This window comes from Mytilus galloprovincialis, chromosome 1 (genome assembly GCF_965363235.1).
Source record: "Mytilus galloprovincialis chromosome 1, xbMytGall1.hap1.1, whole genome shotgun sequence".
Classification (NCBI taxonomy): domain Eukaryota; kingdom Metazoa; phylum Mollusca; class Bivalvia; order Mytilida; family Mytilidae; genus Mytilus; species Mytilus galloprovincialis.
This window is the reverse complement of record NC_134838.1, coordinates 68,089,653-68,116,853: the sequence shown is the minus strand read 5'-3', so window position 1 is coordinate 68,116,853 and position 27,201 is coordinate 68,089,653. Positions and strand designations below refer to the sequence as shown.

General features: G+C 34.0%; 1 protein-coding gene and 1 long non-coding RNA gene across 2 annotated transcripts in view; both read right to left on the bottom strand.

Annotated features, from left to right (window-relative positions):
- LOC143071637 (matrilin-1-like) overlaps positions 1–27,201 on the bottom strand; it is a 125,033-nt gene that overhangs the window by 47,179 nt on the left and 50,653 nt on the right. The gene's annotated exons all lie outside the window — the stretch shown is intronic.
- LOC143042630 (uncharacterized) lies at positions 9,003–15,064 on the bottom strand. Its single transcript, XR_012968075.1, has 3 exons — positions 14,849–15,064; positions 11,156–11,356; positions 9,003–9,172 (listed from the first exon to the last, which is right to left on the bottom strand). It is a non-coding gene; the product is annotated as an uncharacterized LOC143042630 (long non-coding RNA).

Genomic DNA, 27,201 nt, shown 5'->3' with positions numbered 1-27,201 from the left:
ATAACGAAAGAGTTAGAATTTTGATTTTCTTTTACATTTTTTTAGTTTCCATGGTAACCGCGGCCATCTTGCACATTCCAAAGTCAGGTGCACAACTTCACATGGTGGACAACATTATAGCATAGTTTCATCAAGATTGGTCCATCCATTTCTGAGAACTGTCTTGGACAAAAAGTGTGGAAGAATAAAAATAATAAAAATAATAAGAAAAAAAAGAAACGAACAATAACAATATGTCACCCCAACTCCGTTGAGGGTGCCATAATAATAATAAGAAAAAAAAGAAACGTAGAATAACAATACGTCACCCCAACTCCGTTGAGGGTGCCATAACTAGATTTGCCATTGCAAGCAATAGCGGATGGCACCCTTCCCCCATTGCCAGGCGAGCGGCAGCCATTTTGAAATTTCCCAAGTCAAAGAGTGAATCTACACATGCAAATTATCATTTTTGTTAAGTTTCATAAAGTTTGGAGCATTTTGAAATTTTTGAAATTTTTTCTGTTTCCATGGTAACGGCGGTCATTTTGGAAATTCCAACTTCAAAATCCAACTCTGGCCAAGTCAGGTACCATTTCTGTGAAGTTTCATCCAGTTTGCAGCATTTTGATTATTTTGAAATTTTGGACATTTTTGCTGTTTCCATGGCAATGGCAGGTATTTTGAAAATTCCAAGAACTGTTGGTACCTCAGGGCACCACTGCCAACATTTACATAAACTTTCAAGAGGTTGCCTCTTATAACGAAAGATTTAGAATTTTGATTTTTTTTTACTTTTTTGCAGTTTCCATGGTAACGACGGCCATTTTTTACCATTCCAATGTCTCTTGCACAACTTCACATGGCGGTTCATATTATGGTATAGTTCTATTAACATGGGTCTGGCCAATTCCGAGAAATAGTATGAACAAAATGTGTGGAAGAATAAAAATTTACTAGATTTGCCATTGCAAGCAATAGCGGATGGCACCCTTTCCCCATTGCCAGGCCACCGGCAGCCATTTAGAAAAGTTTTGCTGTTTCCATGGCAACGGCGGCCATTTTGAAAATTCGAAACTCAAAAGTTAAGTCTACATAAGCTAGGCAAAATTTGTTATAAGTTTCATTAAATTTGAAACATTTTGAAGTTTTTCATAATTTTGCTGTTCCCATGGTAACGGCGGCCATTTTGAATATTCCAAAGTCAAACCACCGCTGCAATTGTTTCCCTCCATAATCATATATACCATCATATACCATTTAATGTCTCTAGAATAAATTTAACATTGATGTTCTGGAATGTTCTGTGAAAATTCAAAGTTTTGACCTTTTTGCATTGTTTCCATGGTAACAACAGATATTTTAGAAATTCCAACGCCAAATTCCACATCTTCCAATGTTGCTCATCGTTACTGTGAAGTTTCATGAAGTTTGGAGCATTTTGATATTTTTGAAATTTTTGGTATAGTTTCCATGGCAACATAGTAGTTCCAATGAGTGCCAAAATCATCCAACACCTGTATATGGCCGGCACCTACATTGTATCAAAATATAATGTTTCTGAGTTGAAACATATCAAAACAGTTCACCAAAACAAAAAATAGGATTTTTTCACATTTGTTTCGTTTCCATGGCAACGGCAGCCATCTTGATGGTGCCATACCCCACTGCACTATAGAATGCGGTAGTCTACATTATGGTATAGTTCCATCAATATTGTTCAAGCCAATTCCGAGAAATAGAATGGACAAAAAAGTGTGGAAGAATAAAAATAATAACTAGATTTGCCATTGCAAGCAATAGCGGATGGCACCCTTCCCCCATTGCCAGGCGAGCGGCAGCCATTTTGAAAATTCCAAAGTAAAAGAGCGTATCTACACATGCAAATTACCATTTTTGTAAAGTTTCATTAAGTTTGGAGCATTTTGAAATTTTTTACATTTTTGCTGTTTCCATGGTTACGGCGGCCATTTTGAAAATTCCAACTTCAAAAGTCAACTCTGTTTATGTCAGTGACCATTTCTGTAAAATTTCATCCAGTTCGCAGCATTTTTATTATTTTTGATTTTTTTTGACATTTTAGCATTGTTTCCATGGTAACAACAGCTATTTTGGAAATTCCAACTTCAAATGCTACATCGTCCAATGTTGTTCATCCTTACTGTGAAGTTTTATGAAGTTCGGAGCATTTTGAGATTTTTGAAAATTTTGGTGTTGTTTCCATGGCAACATAGCAGTTCCAATGAGTACCAAAATCATCCAACACCTGTATAGGGTGGGCACCTACATTGTATTAAAATATAATGATTCTGAGTTAAAGCACATCCAAACAATTCACCAAAACGAAAAACTGTATTTTTTCACATTTGTTCCGTTTCCATGGTAACGGCAGCCATCTTGAAAGTGCCAACCCCAAAAAAGCAAATCTTCATATGGTGGTTAACATTATGGTATAGTTCCATCTTCTTGGGTCCATTCACATTAGAGTTCCAGACTGGACAAAAATGTGTGGAAGAAAAATAATAATAACTAGATTTGCCATTGCAAGCAATAGCGGATGGCACCCTTCCGCCATTGCCAGGCGAGCGGCAGCCATTTTGAAAATTCCAAAATCATAGAGTGCATCTACTCATGCCAATTGTCAATTTTGTAAAGTTTCATTAAGTTTGGAGAACTTTGAAATTTTTGAAATTTTTGCTGTTCCCATGGTAACGGCGGCCATTTTGAATATTCCAAAGTCAAACCCCCGCTGCAATTTTTCCCCTCCATTATCATATATACCATCATATACCATTGAATGTCTCTAGAATACATTTAACATTGATGTTCTGGAATGTTCTGTGAAAATTCAAAGTTTTGACCTTTTTGCATTGTTTCCATGGTATCTACAGATATTTTGGAAATTCCAACGCCAAATTCCACATCTTCCAATGTTGCTCATCGTAACTGTGAAGTTTCATAAAGTTTGGAGCATTTTGATATTTTTGAAATTTTTGGTTTAGTTTCCATGGCAACATAGTAGTTCCATTGAGTGTCAAAATCATCCAAAACCAGTATATGGCTGGCACCTACATTGTATCAAAATATGATGGTTCTGAGTTTAAGAATCTCCAAATTATTCACCAAAACCAAAAACTGGAATTTTTCACAATTATTCTGTTTCCATGGAAACGGCAGCCATCTTGATGGTGCCATACCCCACTGCACTATAGAATGTGGTGGTCTACATTATGGTATAGTGCCATCAATATTGTTCAAGCCAAATCCGAGAAATAGAATGGACAAAAAAGTGTGGAAGAATAAATATAATAATAAGAATAATAAGAAAAAAAGAAACGAACAATAACAATATGTCACCCCAACTCCGTTGAGGGTGCCATAACTAGATTTGTAATTTTGGATAATTTTGCTGTTTCCATGGTAACGGCGGCCATTTTGAAAATTCCAAACTCAAAAGTCAAGTCTACATAAGCTAGGCAACATTTGTTATAAGTTTCCTTAAATTTGAAGCATTTTGAAGTTTTTCATATTTTTGCTGTTTCCATGGTAACGGCGGCCATTTTGAATATTCCAAAGTCAAACCCCCGCTGCAATTTTTTGCCCTCCATAAACATATACCATTTAATGTCTCTAGAATAAATTTAACATTGATGTTCTGGAATGTTCTGTGAAAATTCAAAGTTTTGACCTTTTTGCATTGTTTCCAAGGTAACAACAGATATTTTGGAAATTCCAACGCCAAATTCCACATCTTCCAATGTTGCTCATCGTTACTGTGAAGTTTCCTGAAGTTTGGAGCATTTTGAGAATTTCGAAATTTTTGGTGTAGTTTCCATGGCAACATAGTAGTTCCAATGATCACCAAAATCATCCAACACCTGTATATAGTGGGCACCTACATTGTATTAAAATATAATGATTCTGAGATAAAGCATATCCAAACAGTTCACCAAAACAAAAAACTGGATTTTTTCACATTTGTTCTGTTTCCATGGAAACGGTAGCCATCTTGAACCATTCCATGCTTCCTGCAACTCTGCACCTGGGGGTCCTTACTATAGTAGAGTTCCATCAACATTGGTCCATTGGATTTCGAGAAATCACCTGGACAAAATTTGTTGCAAGAAGAAAAATAATAATAATAAGAAAAAAAAGAAACGTAGAATAACAATATGCCACCCCAACTCCGTTGAGGGTGCCATAATAAGAAAAAAAGAAACGAACAATAACAGTATGTCACCCCAACTCCGTTGAGGGTGCCATAACTAGAATTGCCATTGCAAGCAATAGCAGATGTCACCCTTCCCCCAATTGCCACTAAGTTGCAACCATTTCAGAATCGTACAACAGTGAATGCATATATATGCATGGCAATACATCTTTCTGTAAATTTTCAGTACATTCACAGCATTTAAAAAATTTCACATTTCTGCCGTTTCCATGGCAACGGCAGCCATTTTGAAAATTTCAAAGTCAAAAGCCTCATCATTACTTGTCAGTTAACAATAATATCAAGTTTTATTAAGTTCAAAGCATATTGAGAATTTTTCACTTTTTTGCAGTTTCCATGGCAACGGTGGCCATTTTGGAAATTCCAAAGTCAAAAGTCTCATCCAGACTTGGCAGTGAACAATAATATTAAGTTTCATCAATTTTGTAGCATTTTGAAATTTTTGAAATATTTGATCCTGTATCCATGGTAACAGAGTAGTTCCAATGATTGTCATAATCATTCAGAACCTGTATATAGTGGACAACTATATTGTATAAAAATTTGATGATTTTAAGTTCAAGCATACCAAAGTTATTCACCAAACCCTGAAGTTTTTGGAGCATTTTGACCTTTTTGCATTGTTTCCATGGAAACGGCAGACATTTTGGAAATTCCAACGCCAAATTCCACATCTACCAAAGTTGCTCATCGTTATGCTAAAATTTCAAAAAATTTGGAGCATTTTCATATTTTTGAAATTTTTGGTGTAGTATCCATGACAACATAGCAGTTCCAATGATTACCAAAATCATCCCAAAGCAGTATATAGTGGGCACCTACATTGTATTAAAATCTAAAGATTTTAAGGTTAAGCATTCTCAAACAATTCACCTAACTCCAAAATTATATTTTTTCACCATTTTTCCGTTTCCATGGTGATGGCAGCCATATTTTAGTTCCAAAGTTGCATTGCAACAGGAAAGTCAGGGTTCCTTGTTATAGTGCACCATCATTCAGATTGGTTCCTTTGGCTCTGAGAAAACTGCCGGACAAAATTAGGTGGAAGAAAAATAATAATAACTAGATTTGCCATTGCAAGCAATAGCGGATGGCACCCTTTCCACATTGCCAGACGAGCGGCATCCATTTGGAAAATTTGTAAAAGTAAAAAAAGTGCTTCTACACATGCAAATCATCATTTTTGTAAAGTTTCATTAAGTTTGGAGCATTTGGGAATTTTGAACATTTTTGCTGTTTCCATGGTAACGGCGGCCATTTTGAATATTCCAAAGTCAAACCCCCGCTGCAATTTTGTCCCTCCATAATCATATACCATTTCATGTCTCTAGAATAAATTTAACATTGATGTTCTGGAATGTTCTGTGAAAATTCAAAGTTTTGACCTTTTTGCATTGTTTCCATGATAACAACAGCTATTTTGGAAATTCCAACGCCAAATTCCACATCTTCCAATGTTGCTCATCGTTACTGTGAAGTTTCATTAAGTTTGGAACATTTTGAGATTTTTGAAATTTTTGGAGTAGTTTCCATGGCAACATAGTAGTTCCAATTAGTGCCAAAATCATCCAACACCTGTATATACTGGGCACCTACATTGTATCAAAATATAATGATTCTGAGTTCAATCATATCCAAACAGTTCACCAAAACAAAATACCGGATTTTTTTTAATTTGTTTCGTTTCCATGGCAACGGCAGCCATCTTGATGGTGCCATACCCCACTGCACTATAGAATGTGGTGGTCTACATTATGGTATAGTTCCATCAATATTGTTCAAGCCAATTGCGAGAAATAGAATGGACAAAAAAGTGTGGAAGAATAAAAATAATAACTAGATTTGTAATTGCTAGCAATAACGGATGGCACCCTTCCCCCATTGCCAGGTGAGCGGCAGCCAGTTTGAAAATTCCAAAGTCAAATAGTGCATCTACAGATGTCTAGTAACATTTTTGCAAAGTTTCATTAAGTTTGAAGCATTTGGAAATTTTGGCTGTTTCCATGGTAACGGCGGCCATTTTGAATATTCCAAAGTCAAACCCCTGCTGCAATTTTTTCCCTCCATAATCATATACAATTTAATGTCTCTAGAATTAATTTAACATTGATGTTCTGGAATGTTCTGTGAAAATCCAAAGTTTTGACCTTTTTGCATTGTTTCCAAGGTAACAACAGATATTTTGGAAATTCCAACGCCAAATTCCACATCTTCCAATGTTGCTCATCGTTACTGTGAAGTTTCCTGAAGTTTGGAGCATTTTGAGAATTTTGAAATTTTTGGTGTAGTTTCCATGGCAACATAGTAGTTCCAATGATCACCAAAATCATCCAACACCTGTATATAGTGGGCACCTACATTGTATTAAAATATAATGATTCTGAGATAAAGCATATCCAAACAGTTCACCAAAACAAAAAACTGGATTTTTTCACATTTGTTCTGTTTCCATGGAAACGGTAGCCATCTTGAACCATTCCATGCTTCCTGCAACTCTGCAACTGGGGGTCCTTACTATAGTAGAGTTCCATCAACATTGGTCCATTGGATTTCGAGAAATCACCTGGACAAAATTTGTTGCAAGAAAAAAAATAATAATAATAATAAGAAAAAAAAGAAACGTAGAATAACAATATGTCACCCCAACTCCGTTGAGGGTGCCATAACTAGATTTGTAATTGCTAGCAATGACGGATGGCACCCTTCCCCCATTGTCAGGTGAGCGGCAGCCATTTTGAAAATTCCAAAGTCAAATAGTGCATCTACAGATGTCTAGTAACATTTTTTGCAAAGTTTCATTAAGTTTGAAGCATTTTGAAATTTTGGATAATTTTGCTGTTTCCATGGTAACGGCGGCCATTTTGAAAATTCCAAACTCAAAAGTCAAGTCTACATAAGCTAGGCAACATTTGTTATAAGTTTCCTTAAATTTGAAGCATTTTGAAGTTTTTCATATTTTTGCTGTTTCCATGGTAACGGCGGCCATTTTGAATATTCCAAAGTCAAACCCCCGCTGCAATTTTTTGCCCTCCATAAACATATACCATTTAATGTCTCTAGAATAAATTTAACATTGATGTTCTGGAATGTTCTGTGAAAATTCAAAGTTTTGACCTTTTTGCATTGTTTCCATGGTAACAACAGATATTTTGGAAATTCCAACGCCAAATTCCACATCTTCCAATGTTGCTCATCGTTACTGTGAAGTTTCATGAAATTTGGAGCATTTTGATATTTTTGAAATTTTTGGTGTAGTTTCCATGGCAACATAGTAGTTCCAATGATCACCAAAATCATCCAACACCTGTATATAGTGGGCACCTACATTATATTAAAATATAATGATTCTGAGTGTAAGCATATAAAAACAGTTCACCAAAACAAAAAACAGAAATTTTTCACATTTGTTTCGTTTCCATGGCAACGGCAGCCATCTTGATGATGCCATACCCCACTGCACTACTTAATGTGGTGGTCAACATTATGGTATAGTTCCATCAATATTGTTCAAGCTAATTCTGAGAAATAGAATGGACAAAAAAGTGTGGAAGAATAATAAGAAAAAAAGAAACGAACAATAACAATATGTCACCCCAACTCCGTTGAGGGTGCCATAATAAGAAAAAAAAGAAACGTAGAATAACAATATGCCACCCCAACTCCGTTGAGGGTGCCATAATAATAATAATAAGAAAAAAAGAAACGAACAATAACAATATGTCACCCCAACTCCGTTGAGGGTGCCATAATAATAGTGAAAAAGAAACAGAGGAATAGCAATATGTCACCCGACATTGTCGATCGGGTGACATAATAATAAGAAAAAAAGAAACGAACAATAACAATATGTCACCCCAACTCCGTTGAGGGTGCCATAATAAGAAAAAAAAGAAACGTAGAATAACAATATGTCACCCCAACTCCGTTGAGGGTGCCATAATAAGAAAAAAAGAAACGAACAATAACAATATGTCACCCCAACTCCGTTGAGGGTGTCATAATAAAAATAATAAGAACTGAGCAAAAACAATAAGTCTCCAAACTTTGTTTGGGAGACTTAAATATGATAAAACAATTGTCTATAGTAGTATTAACATAAAAAGTCTTACGCATGATATCATGAATTGCATACTAATTTCGAAATTTGCACATTTCATCAAAGATCTAAACCGATTGTTATATTCTATTTAATAATTCAAGATGGAGGAAGACACTCAATATGACAATAAAATTTCAGAAATTCAATGCTGTAAACGTATTAGTGTTTTTTTTTCAAATATGGCAATTTAAAAACATACAGGATATTATGGTGACATTACCAACACTTTTTTCTAGCCTGAATTGTTTTGCTATCGTAAGAAAAAAGTAAAATCACAAAAATACTTAACTCCAAGGAAAATTAATCGGGAAGTCTCTAATCACATGACAAAATCAAATGACAAAACATATCAAACGAATGGACAACAGCTGTCATATTCCTGACTCGGTACAGGCATTTTTCAAATGTAGAAAATGGTGGTTTTAACCTGGTTTTATAGCGCTAAGAAGTCACTTTTAAATTTATTCATCTTTTATCTATATCGTATATCACAAGACAGGGGCAAAATTCCTTTGAGCTTTTAGCTGGTAGACGATTACACCGAGAAGAGAAACGATCTTATATTTCACAGCAGCTTTTTAGAGCGATATAAATGTCTGTTCACTATTTCGTGATTCTTTTTTTTCATTTTATTTAAATCAAAATGATTTGGTTTCTTTAAGCAGTCTATAACATCTACTATCTTGCCTCTTAAAGCAATATACACCATGGTAATTGCACACAAAAAGCCTGTATCAATCTGCAGAAAGAAGTTAGATGAAATTGAGCTAATGCAGGAAGTCGTGTTACCATCAATTGATAGCCTTGCAGGAAGGCTTTCACCAGAAAGCGTCTGTTTTGCTTTACATTGTAAGCCACATTATCTTGAAATAAAAAAAAATCGTTTGTTTCAAAATGTTCTTAATATTTGAAATGGAAAATCATTTAAGAATTGAATGCTTCTTTTTGAAACTTGGGGTGTAAAAGCGTTGACCGAAGTACATTTTGTATGAAGCGCGGAAGCGCTTCATTCTAAAAATGTGAGCACGGTCAACGCTTTTACAACCCTATGAAGTTACAAAAAGAAGCATTCAATACTTATAATTACATTTTTTAGCTATGATCATGGAAACACGAATTGTAATTTTTTTTTATTTAATTCACCTGTGCACTTTATTGTGGGACCACGTGTTATCATGGATGATAAGTTTTATTGAGTGATGCAATTGCTGAAGGAATAACATGTGATGTGCAATTAGCCAATCAGACTAAAGTATTATAATGAAACATACATCTAATGTAATTATTAGATAATGATATATAAACAAAATGTGGCACATCGATATCCCGGGTATGTTATCGCGATATTTTTGACACGTCATAGTCCAATCCAGAACATAAAGTTCCATTTTGCAGTCAAATGAAAAGCATCTCCAAAATGTCAAACCCTTACCACCAAACGCTGCAGTTCCAAGAATGTACTGTTTCCTGTATGCTGTATTCAGAGGACGCCATACGCGCATGCGCTCATCAATATGATGTTGGAGAAATCTTCTCTCGTCAGACCAATGGACGTAACGCCACTGTCTCAAAGTCCTATTGCGGTGACCAAGTGACCACTGATGTCGAACTTGACGATGCCTACGAGTCAGCAATTGTCTTTTGACTGGTCTACGGGCACGAAAATTGACACAATTTAGTCTGCGATTAACAGTTACATTTCATTGCACGAAACTTGCAAGAATAAAACTTGTGTGTAGAATAGAAGCAAAAACATTTAGGTGTTGCTTAACTTAAGGCGAGGTGTATATATTCGGCTTTCATTGGCATTTTACCGCAACTCTCAAATAAGAAAAGATGGTAAATTATTGGGATAAAAGAGGCGAAAAATACAAAAGGGACATTTACACTCATAAGTCGAACATAAACTGACAACTCCATGGCTAAAAAATAAAACAAAAAAACTGCAAACACCAGTATACAAAACATTACATATAGAAAATTAAATACTGAGCAACACGATTTTATCAAAAACTGGTGGGGATCCTAGGTTGCCCGATCCGTTTGCTAACCATATAAGTGCAAACACGGTGATAAGGCTAATCGGTTGGTCACATTCGGAAAAAAGGGGACAAGAAATGTTGGTGTGTCACTGCATAGTTCCTTATAATGTGCATCAAGTTGAAAAACTTGTTTATCATACCCGTTTGTATATTTTTGAACAATAAAATACCGTTAAACTATCAAGAATCGCACAAATTTCTATTACGCAAAATGTAATGTCTGATTCAAGGAATGCGAAGACTGATATCTACGGAGGTTGACAAAAAATGTGATTAATGGTACGTTGCAGTAAATAAAAAACCACATCACACGTCAACTGAAATCGGGAAACATTGAAGCTGAGCGTTTGGACGATTTAAGAACTAGGTAGATGTTTTCATTTCGATCGTGTTGCTCAGTATTTTTAAAATTTTAACAGATATACCTAATTAAGTTATAGGTTAAATGCAGATGCAATGTTTTTTTATGTATGCTACATTCATCTGTCATGCCTTCAAGTATCAAACTAAGAAGTTTTATTTGTTTTAAACTGATAAGTTGGCATCTGGTATCTTTATATTTAGACATACATGATACAACCTTGATAAATTAGTAGAAACGGTTGTAATAAAGGAAAATTCTATCTTTTGTATATTTTTATCTTCAGCATCATGGCTATCTTATTCCAAGCGGCGATGATGCCAACTGATTAGCAAAATTAAAAAGATTTATTGACCAATTTCAATTTTGTGAGTAAAACATATTGCAAATTATAAAGTTTGATATTGTGTTTATTTTTAGAGAGTTAATATTTAAGTACATACAATGCGAACAATGTCTTCCAACTCGTCCATTCAAGCAACCCTCAGTACAAACATTTGTATTTGTATTACATTTTCCGTGAACGCAATTTTGTAAATCACAGCCCCAAACACAAGAACCGTTTACTGGAAAACAGTCTTGGTTAATACATTCAACCGGACAGGACTTCGTACAATTAGGTCCCCAATATCCTCTCCAGCATCCTAAAATTCAAAGAAAGTTTATCTTCAATTTTCTCATTTTTTCAAAGTATGCATGATTATTATATTCATAATTTAACAATATATTGAAATGCTTGTTCACTTTCTGTTGCAAACATAAAATTAACATTTAGTACATTTAGTACGTGTGTGTCAGTTAACCATGTTCACGTCATCATACAGTTTTTAACAATAGACAGGTGTATAAAAAGTTTAATATCACCAAAATATGGTACGTCACATCCTGTTTCATACGAAAAAGGATCGAACAAATATTCCTGTGAATTTGACAGTGGGAAATTAACCCTGCATTTCATTGTAGAACAAAATGTGTTGGTCGTAAACATATACCTTTGACATAGTTACTTAAGCTTGTAAACATGAAGAAAGGGTGAAAATTTGATTGGTTAACTTCCATTTATGGTTATTATCTTATATGAAAAAAAAAAGTTTTGTGACATTTTTACTCTAGTACTGAACAGGATGAAACATCAGTCATTCCAAGATTTGTTTTTATTTCAAACCCAGATCAACTCTCTACATCTTTTTTCGACAGATGACAATTAACAAAGTATAACAGTGAAAAATAATGATGGTTTTATTCGTGTTTAGCGAAACGCACAATCTTTTACTTTCTCATTGTGTTGTTTTTTTAATTTCATGTTATTTCAATGCAATAAATCAAAAATGAAAAATTCTGATAGAGTCTAAAAAAACACATTTGAGGGACAATTGCATTGCAGTAGGACTCTACCATGAATATATTTTGGCAGAGCAAGTCATACTGTTTTGGGGAACTTCTGCTGATATGTCTCTTTCGCTTCTATATTTAACAAGAAAACTGTTACCTTTTTTTAAGAAATATACATTAATAAAAATTGAAATGATTTTTGAAACAGTATCAAAAGGGAACCATTGTATGTGCCTCTCTGTGCCGCAGCGTTAACCTTAGTTTTACGTTAAAACTGATTGAAATATCAATAATTGTAGTCATCTTTTATATCAATAATTTATTCAGTTTAAATATTTCAATAACTTATTCATTATCATATTTCTTTCAAAAAACTACAGAAAATATTTATCAATTACCTTAAAAAGTGTAAATGTTGAAAGAAGGAGAGTTATAAGTGGACGAAAAAAAAGGACCTTGAGAAAAGACAGAGGTGATCATCATCTTATAGTAATCTTTTGTATCATATTCAACTATTTGTGTGTAGCTGAGATGAATATTTCATCATTTATTGGTCCACACTATATTCAATATTGATGCGGAGTGATTTGGATATTTTTTATGAAATTTAGCTCAAAGAGCTGAAGATGTGGTCTTCAATCATACTTAATTTCTCTCAAGCCATTGAACTGATTATGACAAGACTTGAAAGTCAAGCTTGAGATAACCATTATTTCAAAGGAACATTGTCAAATTCAGTTCATACAGCAACAATGTCTTCTATGAAACATGTTACTCATCCAAGTTTATAAACGTTGTAACTAACTCATTAGTGATATGATGGGCCATAAACATTTGATAAACACCAAAAACGCCAATTAACTTTTTAAGATATGACATACGACAGTCACTGAAAATTATCCTTGTTTAGGAAAATACGAGTGTATAAAGTACAGAAATGCATAGTAGTTCAACAAATTAATTGTACAGGAATCCAATGGGAAAACCTCATAATAAAACAATTTTTTTTGTCTTTTTTTAAATAATGATTATCTAAATAATTATTCTTACAAAAGCCAGACGCAGACGCAGACACCTACATAATAATTATATTTTTGTATTGTGTGTAAACGTGTTAATGTTTCAAGAAATATTTCAAGAGAATGTATCAGTAAAAATTTTTACAATTCCCTAAATGTTGTTAGCCCTTTACATAATATTACCGTTAAAAGAGGGTCGAAACATACCAGAGGGACATTCAAACTCATATGACGAAAATAAACAGTAAACACCAAAGCTAAAAAACAAAGAAGACTGAAGATGTAGCAACACAAACCCCATCCAAAACTGGGTGTAGTTTCAGGTGAACCGGAAGGGTAAGTAGATCCTGCTCAAAATGTGACACCCGTCGTGTTGTTCATGTTATTACAAACCCGGTAATAACTCGTTAGGTCAAGTAAAAAACACGCTATAATTTCACGCGTCCAAATCACTTTTCTGGATTTACATTCACCAGGAACCGTCAAAGCCGAATGTGTGAAAGCCAAGGATGTATAACAACCGAAACTCAGATAAAGCTAAGTTTGCCTCATATCTTGACTTACATCTAGAAATTGACAATGAGGGTCGGTAGAAATCAAAACTTTACGACAAAAGAGATGTTTTCAGCTTCCCAATTGTGAACTTTCCATTTCTATGTAGCAACATTCCAGCAGCGCCTGCATATGGAGTATATATATCTCCCAATTGATACGATATGCCCGGGCTTGTGTTTCCTATCATGATTTCAATGATAGAGAATTGCTACCCACAAGAAAGCTATTAACCCAAGAGTTTTAAATGGTGAAGTTGAAATCATCCCTTCGTAAATTTTACGGACGCCATCACGAGTTGGTTGACCGTTATCGAATAACCGTTTCACATATGATATCGGATATGTTCCTTATGTCGTAATTACAGTATCCTTCCCTTTTCACGAATGTGACCTACCGAATTCGACTATTTACCGGATTTGTAATAACATAAGCAACACGACGGGTGCCACATGTGGAGCAGGATCTGCTTACCCTTCCGGAGCACCTGAGATAACCCCCAGTTTTGGGTTGCATTCGTGTTGCTTAGTCTTTAGTTTTCTATGTTGTGTCTTCTGTATTATTATTTGTCTGTTTGTCTTTTTATTTTTAGCCATGGCCTTGTCAGTTTAATTTTTATCTATGAGTTTGACTCTCCCTCTGGTATCTTTTGTGCCTCCTGAAGAGCTTTATGACCAAAAAGGACTTTCAAATCATAGCCAAATCCATTTTAGATCTTAGATCAAATGTACCTGCCAACTAAGTAACATAATTTTGTTTTTTAGGTGAGACTCTTCACAATCTAATTAAAAACCGATCTCTCATCGCTCCCGTTTTCTGATATGTCGTACGACATATCAGAAAACGGGAGCGTGACATATCAGAAAACGAAAGCGATGAGAGATCGGTTTTTAATTAGATTGGACTCTTCATATAATAAATTAATATCAACAACTTCTATGATTTTTAAGCTTTTCCTCCTAAATATGTTTTTAACTAAGATTTTTACGAACCTGAAAAGACACATCTAGGAATGTGAATCCAACAGAGGAAAACTACTCTTTTTGGCAGTGTAAGACTACTTTGTTCATTAAAACGAAGTGTAAATAAGTTTTGGTGGTCTTATACAAAAGTAACACCTTCTACTAAATCTGCCGTTAAAGAAGAAGAAAAAAACATAACAGTGAGCTTTCATATAAGTTGTATGATAAAAAGAGCAGCAAATTACTTTCTCACTGATGGAATACATTTTACCGATTATTTCTATATGACAAAGTTCTATAATTGCCGTATTGTCGTATCGTCTATTGACAAAGGCAAATGTCCTAGCAGGAACGTTGCAGGTTTTTTCCTGGATTACGTTTGGATAGCCAGGAGCTGTATCTCTATAACACAACACATCATCACCATTTCCAGAACCAACATATGTTAAATTTGTTATATACAAACGGAATCCGTCCATCTCTCTGTTTTCTGTAAATATAAATATTAACAGTTCAATATAAATGATTTTATTCAAGATTGTATTTTTAAAATGACCTTGGTTTTTATTTTTAAGAATTAAAAACAAAATTTGATATTGCCTTTAATTTAAATTAGTAGGTATCAAAACATGTGGTAAGAATTTTTCACGATTAAAATATAAAATGTTAAAAGAGGTGAAAATAAGCCAAAATTCAAATTTAGAAATGACCTTGACCTTTGACCTTGATCTTTTTTTTTTAACAAGGACCCCAAATCAAAACACCTTAGGTCTCTATCACTTTTGTTTACCAATAACAACTACATATTTATTATAAAAAATACAAAAGCGCATGTAGTCTCCGAACCGCCTCGGTCAAAATATTTTTTTTAGATCCTGAGTATATAATGAGCAAATTGGTGAAATAATTTTGTCGTAATCTTTAATGGTTGCGAAGGAGATTTGTACACAAGAAAAACAGTGTTTTGGGAGATAACTCTTACATTAAAAAGTGTTCGGCTTAACAGGGTGAGTTTCAAAATCGTATTTATTGTTCGATATCATACACCAAATTTAAAGAGCACCGTCAGAAAAAAGTGGCGGAAGAAGAAAAAAATAAAATAATAATAATCAGAAGAAAACCAACAGGTCTTTCCACAGAAAAGTGGAAAAACCTAATAATCAGAAGAAAACCAATAGGTCTTTCCACAGAAGTGGAAAGACCTAATACATAAACGACAACCACTGAATTACAGGCTTCTAACATGGAACAGGTACATAGTATACAGAATGTGGCGGGGTAAAACATGTGTGTGGGCAGACCAACCTTCCTCCAACCTGAGACAGTGGTGTAACAGCACATCATAAAAACAAACAAAAAATCAGTTGAACTCATCCGATCGTTTGAAGTCACAAACACAACTAACAAAACAAAAAAACACGAAGTGCAGAATTGAGAGTGCTCGCAGTTACCGAAACAATTTTTAAATCTAAGCAAATAGTTGTTTTAGTTAAATAAAATGAAATTCATGACTTATTTCTTTGGTTTTGGGTAGAACTGTTTCTATTTAACTAAAACAACCATTTCTTTAGATTTAAAAATTGTTATGTACAATAAACGGCAAAAATATGTTTTATATAGACCATCCTTCAAAATGTTAAACTTTTACACGAATTTTGTGTAGCCGTCAAGCTACAAAGATATGTTTTGTCATGCATCCGATTTCACCTAGATAGATGCACACGCCCGAAGAAGCTTATTTGTTTAGCGAAATATTGCGTGAATAATATATAAAACATAACAACTAATTTTATAACACTCATTAGTGTGTTAAAGTTACATTCTTAGACACTTATATATATATAAACGCCTAAAAAGTGTACACAACAACACCAATAACATAAAAAGGAACTACAAATGTAATTATTTATAAATATTTCGAATATTTATAAATCATTACATTTATAGTTCCTTTTTATGTTATTGGTGTTGTTGTGTACTGTACACAATATTTATAAATAATTACATTTATCGTTCCTTTTTATGTTATTGGTGTTGTTATGTACACTTTTTAGGCGAATATTTATAAATAATTACATTTATTGTTCCTTTTTATGTTATTGGAGTTGTTGTGTACACTTTTTAGGCGTTTATATAATTTATTTTTTTGTGTAGATGTATCGTTACGTGTAACGATCCAGCGCCCACGTGGGAAAAATCGTTGACTATTATTCAGACGTTTGATATATATATATATAAGTGCCTATACTCTTTCCACCATTCAATAAAATTTACATATGAATCATCTATGGAGAAAATAAACTTCCTCGATACTACGAGTTACATCAAGAACGGAACCATTTATGTAACGGACCTTCATACCAAACAAACGGACAAACATCAATTCCTTTCTCCTAAAAGTTGCCATCCTAAACACTGCTTCCGTGGTATCCCATTCAGCCAGGCATTGCGAATCAAGAGAATATGCTCTACTGAAAATACGAAAAATGCTAGACTTGGACAACTTCGTAAACATCTAGTTGTTCGAGGATACAATAACAACATCATTGAAAGCGCTTTCGAAAGAGCAAACAGAACTAGTCGCCAAGAACTTCTTGAGTACAAAGATAAGAATAAAGCGGCTAACAGAACACCCACTTACCATCCTGATTTTAAAAATGTGTCATCCATTGTTCAGAAGCATTGGAAAATCATAGAAAATGATTTAAATCTAAAAAAAAGTATTTTCATCACCACCAGTCATGGCCTTCAGAAGACCTAAAAACATCCGTGACAAATTAGTGACATCTGTATTAGTAAAGCAGCCTACTCCATCGCCCGGTTGCTATAAACAATGTGGTCGAAGGAATTGTTTGTGTTGTAAAGCTGCCAATACAAGCAGTTCTTTCATCAGCTCCGTTACCAAACAAAATTATACCATCTACTCTAATTCCAACTGTAAAACGGAGAACTTAATTTATATATTAACATGTGACACTTGTGGCATTCAGTATGTGGGAGAAACAATGGACAAATTTAATATTCGGCTCAATAACCATCGTTCATCGTACAAAACCAACAAAAACTATCCTCTCACAAGACATCTTCGTTCAACGAAACATCCTTTTGATAATGTTACTTTCCAAATTATAGAGGTCAACACCGAGTGGGACACCACGGCGAGAAGGAGAAGAGAAAACTTTTGGATCCACCAACTCCACACTTTAGAACCTGATGATCTTAACGAAAAAGACGAGAAAAGATACAGGAAAGATAAAGAATAATTTAAAACAAAGCATCGTCCTTTTTATTCCGTAATATTGGCCAATGGACGTTGCTAACTTCAACTACCAATTATGTATTTTCAAGGCAGCTAAACCCAAGTGCAACATATACATTGAGCTGCAAAATTTTCTTATTTTCTAGGCAGCTAATTCAAGTGCAACATAGACATTGAGCTGCAAAATTTTCTTATTTTCAAGGCAGCTAAGTGCAACATATACATTGAGCTGCAAAAGTTTCTTATCATCTACATCCGATTTCACCTGGATAGATGCATGCTTGATAAAGCTAGTTGGTCTAGCGAAATATTGCGTTTATTTTCATCATTTTGTAAATATTTAAACATTCTTATATTTACATACTAAATAGTTTGTTAAAATTACATTGTTAGGTAATCTATATATATATATATATTAAATGACTGAATATTAAAATAGTCAACGATAAATCTTACGGGGTGATGGATATAAACATGATTCAGTACACTACAAAATATAATATTTCGTTGATGTTGGTTGCTTAACGTCCAGTGGCAAATATTTCATGCATATTGAGGACGAGAACAAGTTCACAATAAATACAATAGGTAGGTTGATACAATACAGGCCATCTGGGGTGATGGTCGTGGAAATTTGGACTGCCACTGGAAAATGAGGGTATATTAGATAGGGACAGAAATTTTGCCTTGCAACAGGCCACCTACGGACCCCTCAAAGGGTGGTTGCAAGGGTTCTTAACGTGCAAAGAGCGTAGTAGAAAATATAATATATAACAAGTCTAAAAGGGTACAACATCACCAAAAACACAATAAAACGAACAATATGTTAGATATTTCGGATAACAGATATCCTTCCTCGGTAATTCCACGATGACAAATGAATCATGTCAATTCAAATTAAGACTCTATCAAAATCTTGAAATTTATACAATTAGAGCGAACGCTGGAACAATTTTAAAATTTCCAAACACGGCGCAAAGACTACAAAGATAATATGCCAAAATAAAAATAGTAGTAGTAAATAATACTTTTGATGTTTAGACGAGTTGTATATACATAATGTACACAGCCATGTGTCACCATCACTGCTGGATAATTAATTCAATTTTGTACCATTATTGTGGCAAAGCCAAGCCAAACAAACTGACCACTTCTCTTCATAAAGTGAGAGTACTTGTTCAAAGCTATACCAAACAATGTGAACAAAATTCAGTTCGGCTTTACATGTGCTCAGTTTTCAGTAAGCTTTCATTCACGTTGAAGTATTCGTACTGAACACAGCTGAACACAACTCATTAACTTTTTGGACATTCATAATGGAAATACCAGATGAATTGAATGCATTACTAGCAGGCATGAAGCTAACTGGAAAAGAACCTGCCTGGAAGTTTTCCGCAAGTTCTGACCAGGTGTCAGTACAGCTGACGTGGACCAAGACAAAGGCTAAGGAACCAGAGGCACACTCCAGTAAAGCCAAGCCGGCCCTGAAAAGTAAGCCACCATCCACCAGGAGAAGGGACGCAAAGCGTTACAACCAGTGGGTGCAGGCCAAAAGCACTGCTGCAACATCGGCTGAGGTCTTACCACACACCACCAAGGTAGACCAGAACCAACAAACAGAAGCCACAACAGCACAAGATGGAAGCAGGGAGATAGTACCCACAAAGTATCAAGGGGAACATGAGGGCATTTGCATCAAGACGGACACAGTCATCAGTCCGTACAACCCCAAGGCATGCCATCGCCAATACTACCTTCAGCCAACCAAAGACAGAGGCAAGCGATGCCGGATCGACTATGACGAGGGATTCGACCTAGACGATCCCGAGTTGCTCCGGACAACACCACCTCACACATCGCCACTATTGATGCCATCTCCAGAGGCAGTTACATCAGCTCTTTTGATCTTGGAACGGCCAGATACGCCTTATCACACTCCTAGAAGCAAAGTAAAAACTAAACGGTCAGCAGAACCAGATAATAAGTAGAAAGTCCGCAATACCCTTAAAGGATAGCCGGACAGAAAAACCCATACATCATTATAAGCTTTCATTCATTCATAGTTTTTCATATCGACAACACGTTTACTTACACAATACTACAGTATGGCCAACGCTATGCTTGTCGTTAATTTTGTACCCAACAAGTTTGGTAGAGTTCGACTAAAGCAGAATGGTTACATTGTTTATAAATAATTCTGTTCTTATGATATTAGTGCTCTTCGATACAATAAATATATATATATATATATATATATATTCTAATTTTGACCTTCATTTGGTATTATTATTATTTTATTGGATAGTTCATTTGGTTAAAATACAGCGTTTCAAGATTTTCTAAAGTATTTGTCTATTAATGATAATATTGTTTATAAAAAAAAAACGATTCTGTTGTTTGTATCATATTATGTTATATTAATGCTCTTTGATACAATAAAGTTATATATATTTATAATTTTGACTTTTTCATTTAATATTATTAATACATCATTAAAAAGTTCATTTTAGCGGGATTTACTGTAACTCTAATTACATGTACAATTAGTTAATCCCTAATGTAAAAAAAATCACGTTTCTCCAACAAGAAATTCCTTACCTGTCCATAAAAATATATAAAATGTTGGAGAAACGTGTAGTCGTAGAAGTGAGAAATAAAAAGCACAGATTCCGGCCCCGGTCGGGGAGGAAGAAAAGAATCAGATATACTATTACATCGTTATGTGGATTTTCTAGGCACTTTATATATATATTGAAAACACATTCTGTATATATATTTCTTCTAAATAACAGCCCAATAATGTTAAATCTGTAAATTTTCGAAAGCCGGGAATCCAAATCATGCTACTGAGATATCGTGGCACCAAATCGCCTTGCACTTTGCCCGGCGAGGTAGACCACTCCACCACCTAGGCTGATATATATATATATATATCTTTGGTTTAAATCAAAGTATAAATTTTAACCAAGTATGTATTCGTTAATTTATGAATGAGTTATCTACTTACTACCACTGCGATAATATATCTTGATAGTTGTAATAAATGCTAATTTTGGAAGATTTAGACTCCACAACGCCGTATTTTCACCAAACGTTGATGAACAACCATCCTCCCAATCATTATTTGCTGGACCTTCTACAGCTAGGTTTGCAGAGTATGACACACCATGAACTACTAACGTTGTACTTTGGGACACATTACCCTCTAACGCAAGGTTTACTGTAAATAATACGTTTACATTATCCTTAATAATATTGCCTGTTAATGTCTGAATCTAAATCTATGTTGATTCAACATGTTGATGCAAATGATTGGTTCACAATATTTGCCATACACTGAGGAAACACAGATAAAAACGAAGGATACTTGACTACTTTGGTGTGGTTAGTAGCTAATCGTGAAAACAAAACTCCTTCCGATATTATGAATAGGATTCCTAACATATAGATATTTTCTATTACTTACTTGCAGTAGACCATTTTACTAGGTACGACATTTAGCCACAAATAAATGCTTCAACACATGATAAATAAAAGTACAGAAAAGTTTTGTTCTTATTCTGTAGTATGTACAATAATTGTAAAATAAAACAATGCAATGCTTAGTTGATAGTGTTTTTTTCTTTCTTTCAAATGCATGAGTTGTTCACAATTAAAGATGCTATTACAAGTAATTAATATTTACAGGCAGGAGCATTAGACAGAGTTAATAGTTTCAGCTCAACACCAGTTCTGCGGTTTTAGAATAATTTGAATGGGGTTATAATTCCAGATTACCTGTACAATCTATGAAACAATCTGCTGTAGTATCAAAAGGTGGAACAAATTAAAAAATAAATTATGTCTGTCAAAATGATTCAACTTTCTTCATAAAACTGTCCAATTAATAAATTAAAAAATGCAGTACTTTTTTAGAAAACACAAAAGGCAGCACACAATCCTATGGAAATCATAAAAAAAAAATTACAATAATTTATTATAGTCACATTCCTGTATATCATGATATATTCAAAACTTAATCTTTATATGTCAGATAGTCCAGTAAAATATATGTATGTCTATGTCATTGCTTGAAAAAGTTCAAATTGTTTTTGCTGAATTTTTTTTATCAAAATTGATCGTGAAAGATCATTCAACGCATTGTTTGGATCGTGAAAGACAAGGCGTGACCTGACTTAATGATAAACACAGCATTTGTTTACCAATTGATATAGTTGTAATTGGTTGTATTTACTTTCTAAGAACGTAGATATTGCCTTGGATTTGTTGGTGATTTAATATTTTTAGTGTTTTTACGCATATTTAGACAAGTTTTCGTTTATGAGGCAATACTACGCGTAATTAGGTATCAAAGATAATAAGTCCTACAGCAGCGTATATGGTCGAAAGGTCAATATGTGTATATGTAATGCATAATGCATCCAAAAACGAGAGAAATGGAAGGGGTCTGGTGGTTTTCCCACGGAAATATCTTGATGTGTGCGTTTTTGTTTTCGAAAGGATTATGGAGATGAAGAAGTCCATTCTGTTTTTGTACTCGTTTTTGCTTTGTATCGATCTGATGAGTTAAGCCTTTTTCAACTGAATTTTATAGTTTGCTCATTTATTGTTCTATTACACCACTGTCCCAGGTTAAATATTGGGTCGCTAACAAGTTTAACCCCGCAACATTATGTAGGTGCCTGTCCCAATTCAGGAGTCTGTAATTCAGTGGTTGTCGTTTGTTGGTGTTAATCATATTTGTTTTTCGTTACATATGTCATTTCGTGGCCTTTTATAGCTGTATGGGTTTTACTCATTGTTGAAGGCCGTACGATGATCTATAGTTGTTAATTTCTGTGTTATTTGGTCTCTTGTGCAGAGTTATTGGAAATCAAACCTCATCTTCTTAATTTAATATTGGATCAAATAAACTTTATCGTCTAAATTTTTACCCCACAGGTGTATTGAAGCTGTTTTTTCCATTAACAATACGAACTTTTCTTGTTTGGTCCCTTTAATAGTCATGAACTAGATGTTATAGACATCACATATAATACAACTTCTTCTGCATCATTTTTAAACATATACCCCGACTTTGACTACAGCGGTCATCTTTTAATACCAGAGTGTATGATAAACGAGAGATTTCAATTTTGAAGTTATAAAATGTCCTCACCTTAGCAGCGATTTACAATTTCATCCGGCTATGAAGTATACTGAACTCATACCACATCTTCTAATATCTATTGAACGTTTTGTCGCTGTACTGTATGTCTGTGATGTATGCTACTGGATGCCATGACCACGTTAACCAATTAATTTTGTTAGTGTTGCTCCCCTAAATTGGCAATATAACGGAATATTAAACAACTGTCACAAATGGTTGTATAAGCCAGCAAGAAAGCCTGATATAACCCACCATTTGCTTAGGAAAACGCCTGTGCCAAGTCAGGAATATGACAGTTGTTTTCTGCTCTTTTGTTTTAAACAAATTTGTTTTACTCAATTTTTACAAAAAAAAAAACAGCAAGGATCTTTGTATTACAGATATGACTATGCACAAAAATTTATGGCAATCAGATGAGACAATCTTTCAAACAAAATAAAACTTATGAAGGACGGACAGACACCCTTATATTCACGTTGTTATAAGAAAACTAGTCGGTGTGGTATAATAAAAAAAAATCAAATCCATTGTCATTGAACAATTATTATAGCCCTATTCACAAACAAAAGTGAATTTCTGAATATTAAACTAAATCAAAATAACTTTAAGAACCATTTCCAAAAGTAATATTGAACAATATTTCTAGGAGAAAAGTAGTTTATGCATTAGAAATTTGTAAAAAAAAAATCATGTTTGTTTCCCTTTAAGTTTTTATTTCTCTGAAATTTCGAAGAAAGAGCTGCCTTTTGTAGTTGTGTAAAAACGGTGTATATTTTAAAAGTCTTGATTTTTTTCTCGGATACTAATCAGAAAGTTGAATCATTTTGACAGACAGTATTGTTTTTCAAATATTTTTCACAATAATTGATTAGAATACGATTATTTACTGACGGAGCATGTGTCTTCTCGACAATATTTCATTCACGATCCTATACCAGATCTTTCACGATCTGATTGCAATGCTTGACCAACGTTAGTCTTCTTTCACGATCATTTCTCTCTATAAACCGAATGGCACCCGTGCTATAGACCAATTGCATAAATGTACTCAAACTATAGAATCGTATCCTCCAGAATAACTTGTTCACAAAAACAATGTTGACCGCTCGGTATTTTTTTCTTTTTTATCTTTTACTCTCAGACATCTTTTATACTTGGTCGTATTCGTATAGTCGCGAGCACATTCGTAACATTCATAAAGCTGTACGTCTTCTTCAAAAGTATTCAACACCTTTTCTTATTCTTTTTTAATGTTCTAAATTCTAAATGTTTATAAATTTGGTCAACATGAACGAGATATTTGATTTGAATTTCAAATCTCTTATAATCTGCTGAATAATCTTGCGAAATGCTTTACTTGTAATTTGACTGCCATTCATAAAGTGATAAAATCTTAAAAGATACCAGGATTATTATTTAGTTCGCCAGACGCGGGTTTCGTCTTCATAAGAAACAAATTAGTATATTAAGGAATTATACCAAAAGTTAAATCTATTAAAACACTCCTTTGCTGATGCTTACTTTGTGCTGTCACTGTTATAACAAGGATTTCTGAAAGAACCATGTAAACCAGCAGCTGAAAGGTCATCTAAAAAAAAATGTCTATCTCATACATATGTATAATTTAAAGTCGCAGGAGTTGGCTGTGGTAACGAAAATGACACCTAAAACATTTGGTGCATCCGATGCGCTTTTCACGACTGACCTTCACCAAGAAGGCTTAAATCCAAACATTCAAAAGCCAAGGATGTATAAATGCGTAGAAACTACTGTAAAATAAGGCTTCCGTTTAGCAATGTGCTATGTGTAAATACGCAGCCCAGTCTGTCCTAAATTGAGACTGAAGATAGAGCTTGATGAACAAAACAATACTTTGACAGTACCAATTAATTCCTTTTGTCCTGATCGAACAACATTGTAAAGCCTACCTATTGCATTCATTGGCAAGTTGGTCTCTTCTTAATATCTATTTAGTTATCTTACCAATGTTGAAATTATATCTTTATATATAGCTTACATTAGCACAAAAGCCAAAATATCGAATTGTTATCAGCAAATTAAAGCATAACTAAATTTATAAATTTGTTTTCTTTTCCAACGTTTTTTTTTTTTTTGGGGGGGGGGGGGGGGAGGGGGATGTATAAATACACATCCACGTTTATGTTCTTTATAGAAATCACCCTATCTATATATAACATTAAACATAAAAGGTTATACCTCCTAACTATCCTACTTTCTGCCTTTTATTTTGGCTTTGCACAAGTCACGTCTTCTTTGACTGTCCATGACGCTAAAACACTAAATCCCTGTGATGTTTTTCAGCTGATTTTAGTCTCTGATGCATGATTTTTATTATGAAATTGTGTTTGGCTTTTAACTAGCTGTCATGCAGTAACTACGAGTAATCTCAAATCGTACCTGTGTTAATTTGATACAATTTGTAATGGTTTTTTTTTTTTTTTTTATCTAGTGTTTACTTACTTTCTGTTATATCTCATCTCACTATTTTTAATAGATTCCACCTATGATAGGTGTCAAGTATGACTATACAATTCCACTTCTGTTTTCGTATATAAACAACAAGATTATTTATTTTCTGTCGTCCACGTATACCTTACCGTGCTTACGACATTTACCTATAGGTACGTTATTTTATTTGGTGGCATTTTTTCCAAGGTTATGGTTGTCTTTCTGAAATTGTTTTACATCTAATTCACCTGTTTGTATTTACATTGTGTCATAGATCAAATTTATTCGTTGAGTGTATGTCCAATTGTTTTTGTTAATGTGTCTTTTAATTTAGTTAATATAAAAAAAAGATGTGGTATGATTGCCAATGAGACATCTCTCCACAAGAGACCAAAATGACACAGAAATTAACAACTATACATGTAGGTCACCGTACGGCCTTCAACAATGAGCAAAGCCCATACCGCATAGTAAGCTATTAAAGGCGCCGAAATGACAATGTAAAACAATTCAAACGAGAAAACTAACGTCCTTATGCATGTACAAAAAGTAAACGAAAACAAATATGTTACACATAAACAAACTACAACCACTGAATAACAGTGACTTGGGACAGGCACATACATAAATAATGTGGCCGGTGTAAGCCATTTTAATTGATAATTTATGGTGTGTCTTTCTATGTTGTGATGTAACACTATTTTGTTTGGTTGGGTGAAAGCTAGTGCCTACTAAAACGGTCAAACCCGCTGCATTTGTTTGCACCTGTCCTAAGTCGGGAACTTGTTGTTCAGTGGTTGTCGTTTGTTGATTTAGTTCATAAGTATTTCTCGTTATTTTTTATATAGATTAGACCGTTGGTTTTCCTGTTCGAATTTTTTACACTAATCATTTTTTGGCTCTTTATATTTTGCTGTATGGTGTTCGCCAAGACTCCGTGCTTGAGGCCGTACTTTGACCTATAATTGTTAAATTACTTTTACACCTTGTTACCTTGATGGAGAGTTGACTCATTGGCACTCATACCACATATTCTAATATCTATTTGATAAGGACTGTACCACTAGAAGTTTGGCAAAAGTTTTAAATCTACTTTTTGTATAGTTATGCACATTATATTTATCTCTATTTCTATTTTAAGACAATGCACTTCCAAATTTTTTCATACCCAGTGCAGTTTTGCGTTTTAAAAGAGAAGTTTTTGATCGTAACTATGTTTAATACATGTATATCTAGTTTTTAAGAATGCATCTCATTTACTTGAGTTGCTATAAAAAAAAATAGGTCCCTTTTATGAACGAAACTAGGAAACATATTATTTTATGTTCGCTCCATCAAGGCACAATTTTAACCGTACATATACACCATGTAATGTGAATTTTGATAATCTAAAAATTGTTTTAATTTCTGTAAGGGAACATTTTTTTTTCTTAGCTTTACTTGTAAAAATGGTATGTTGTAATTTCTATACAAAACAATAAATGCTTGTTTGACTATGTGAATATGCATTTAAAGTACACCCGAGATAAAAAAAAAAAAAATAAATAATAGACAAGTCAAACATTTTTAGCGTTAACGTTGCCATAGTTCTATTCGGTTTCATGATGAAGGACATGCAATATGTATTTCTATTATACCGGTATTGACGAATCTAAATTCATCTTACGTAGAGACATCCTAGAACTATACAATACGTAGCTTCTTAAAACAATTCAATTGAATATTGCTGCAGTAACTGTAAAAAATA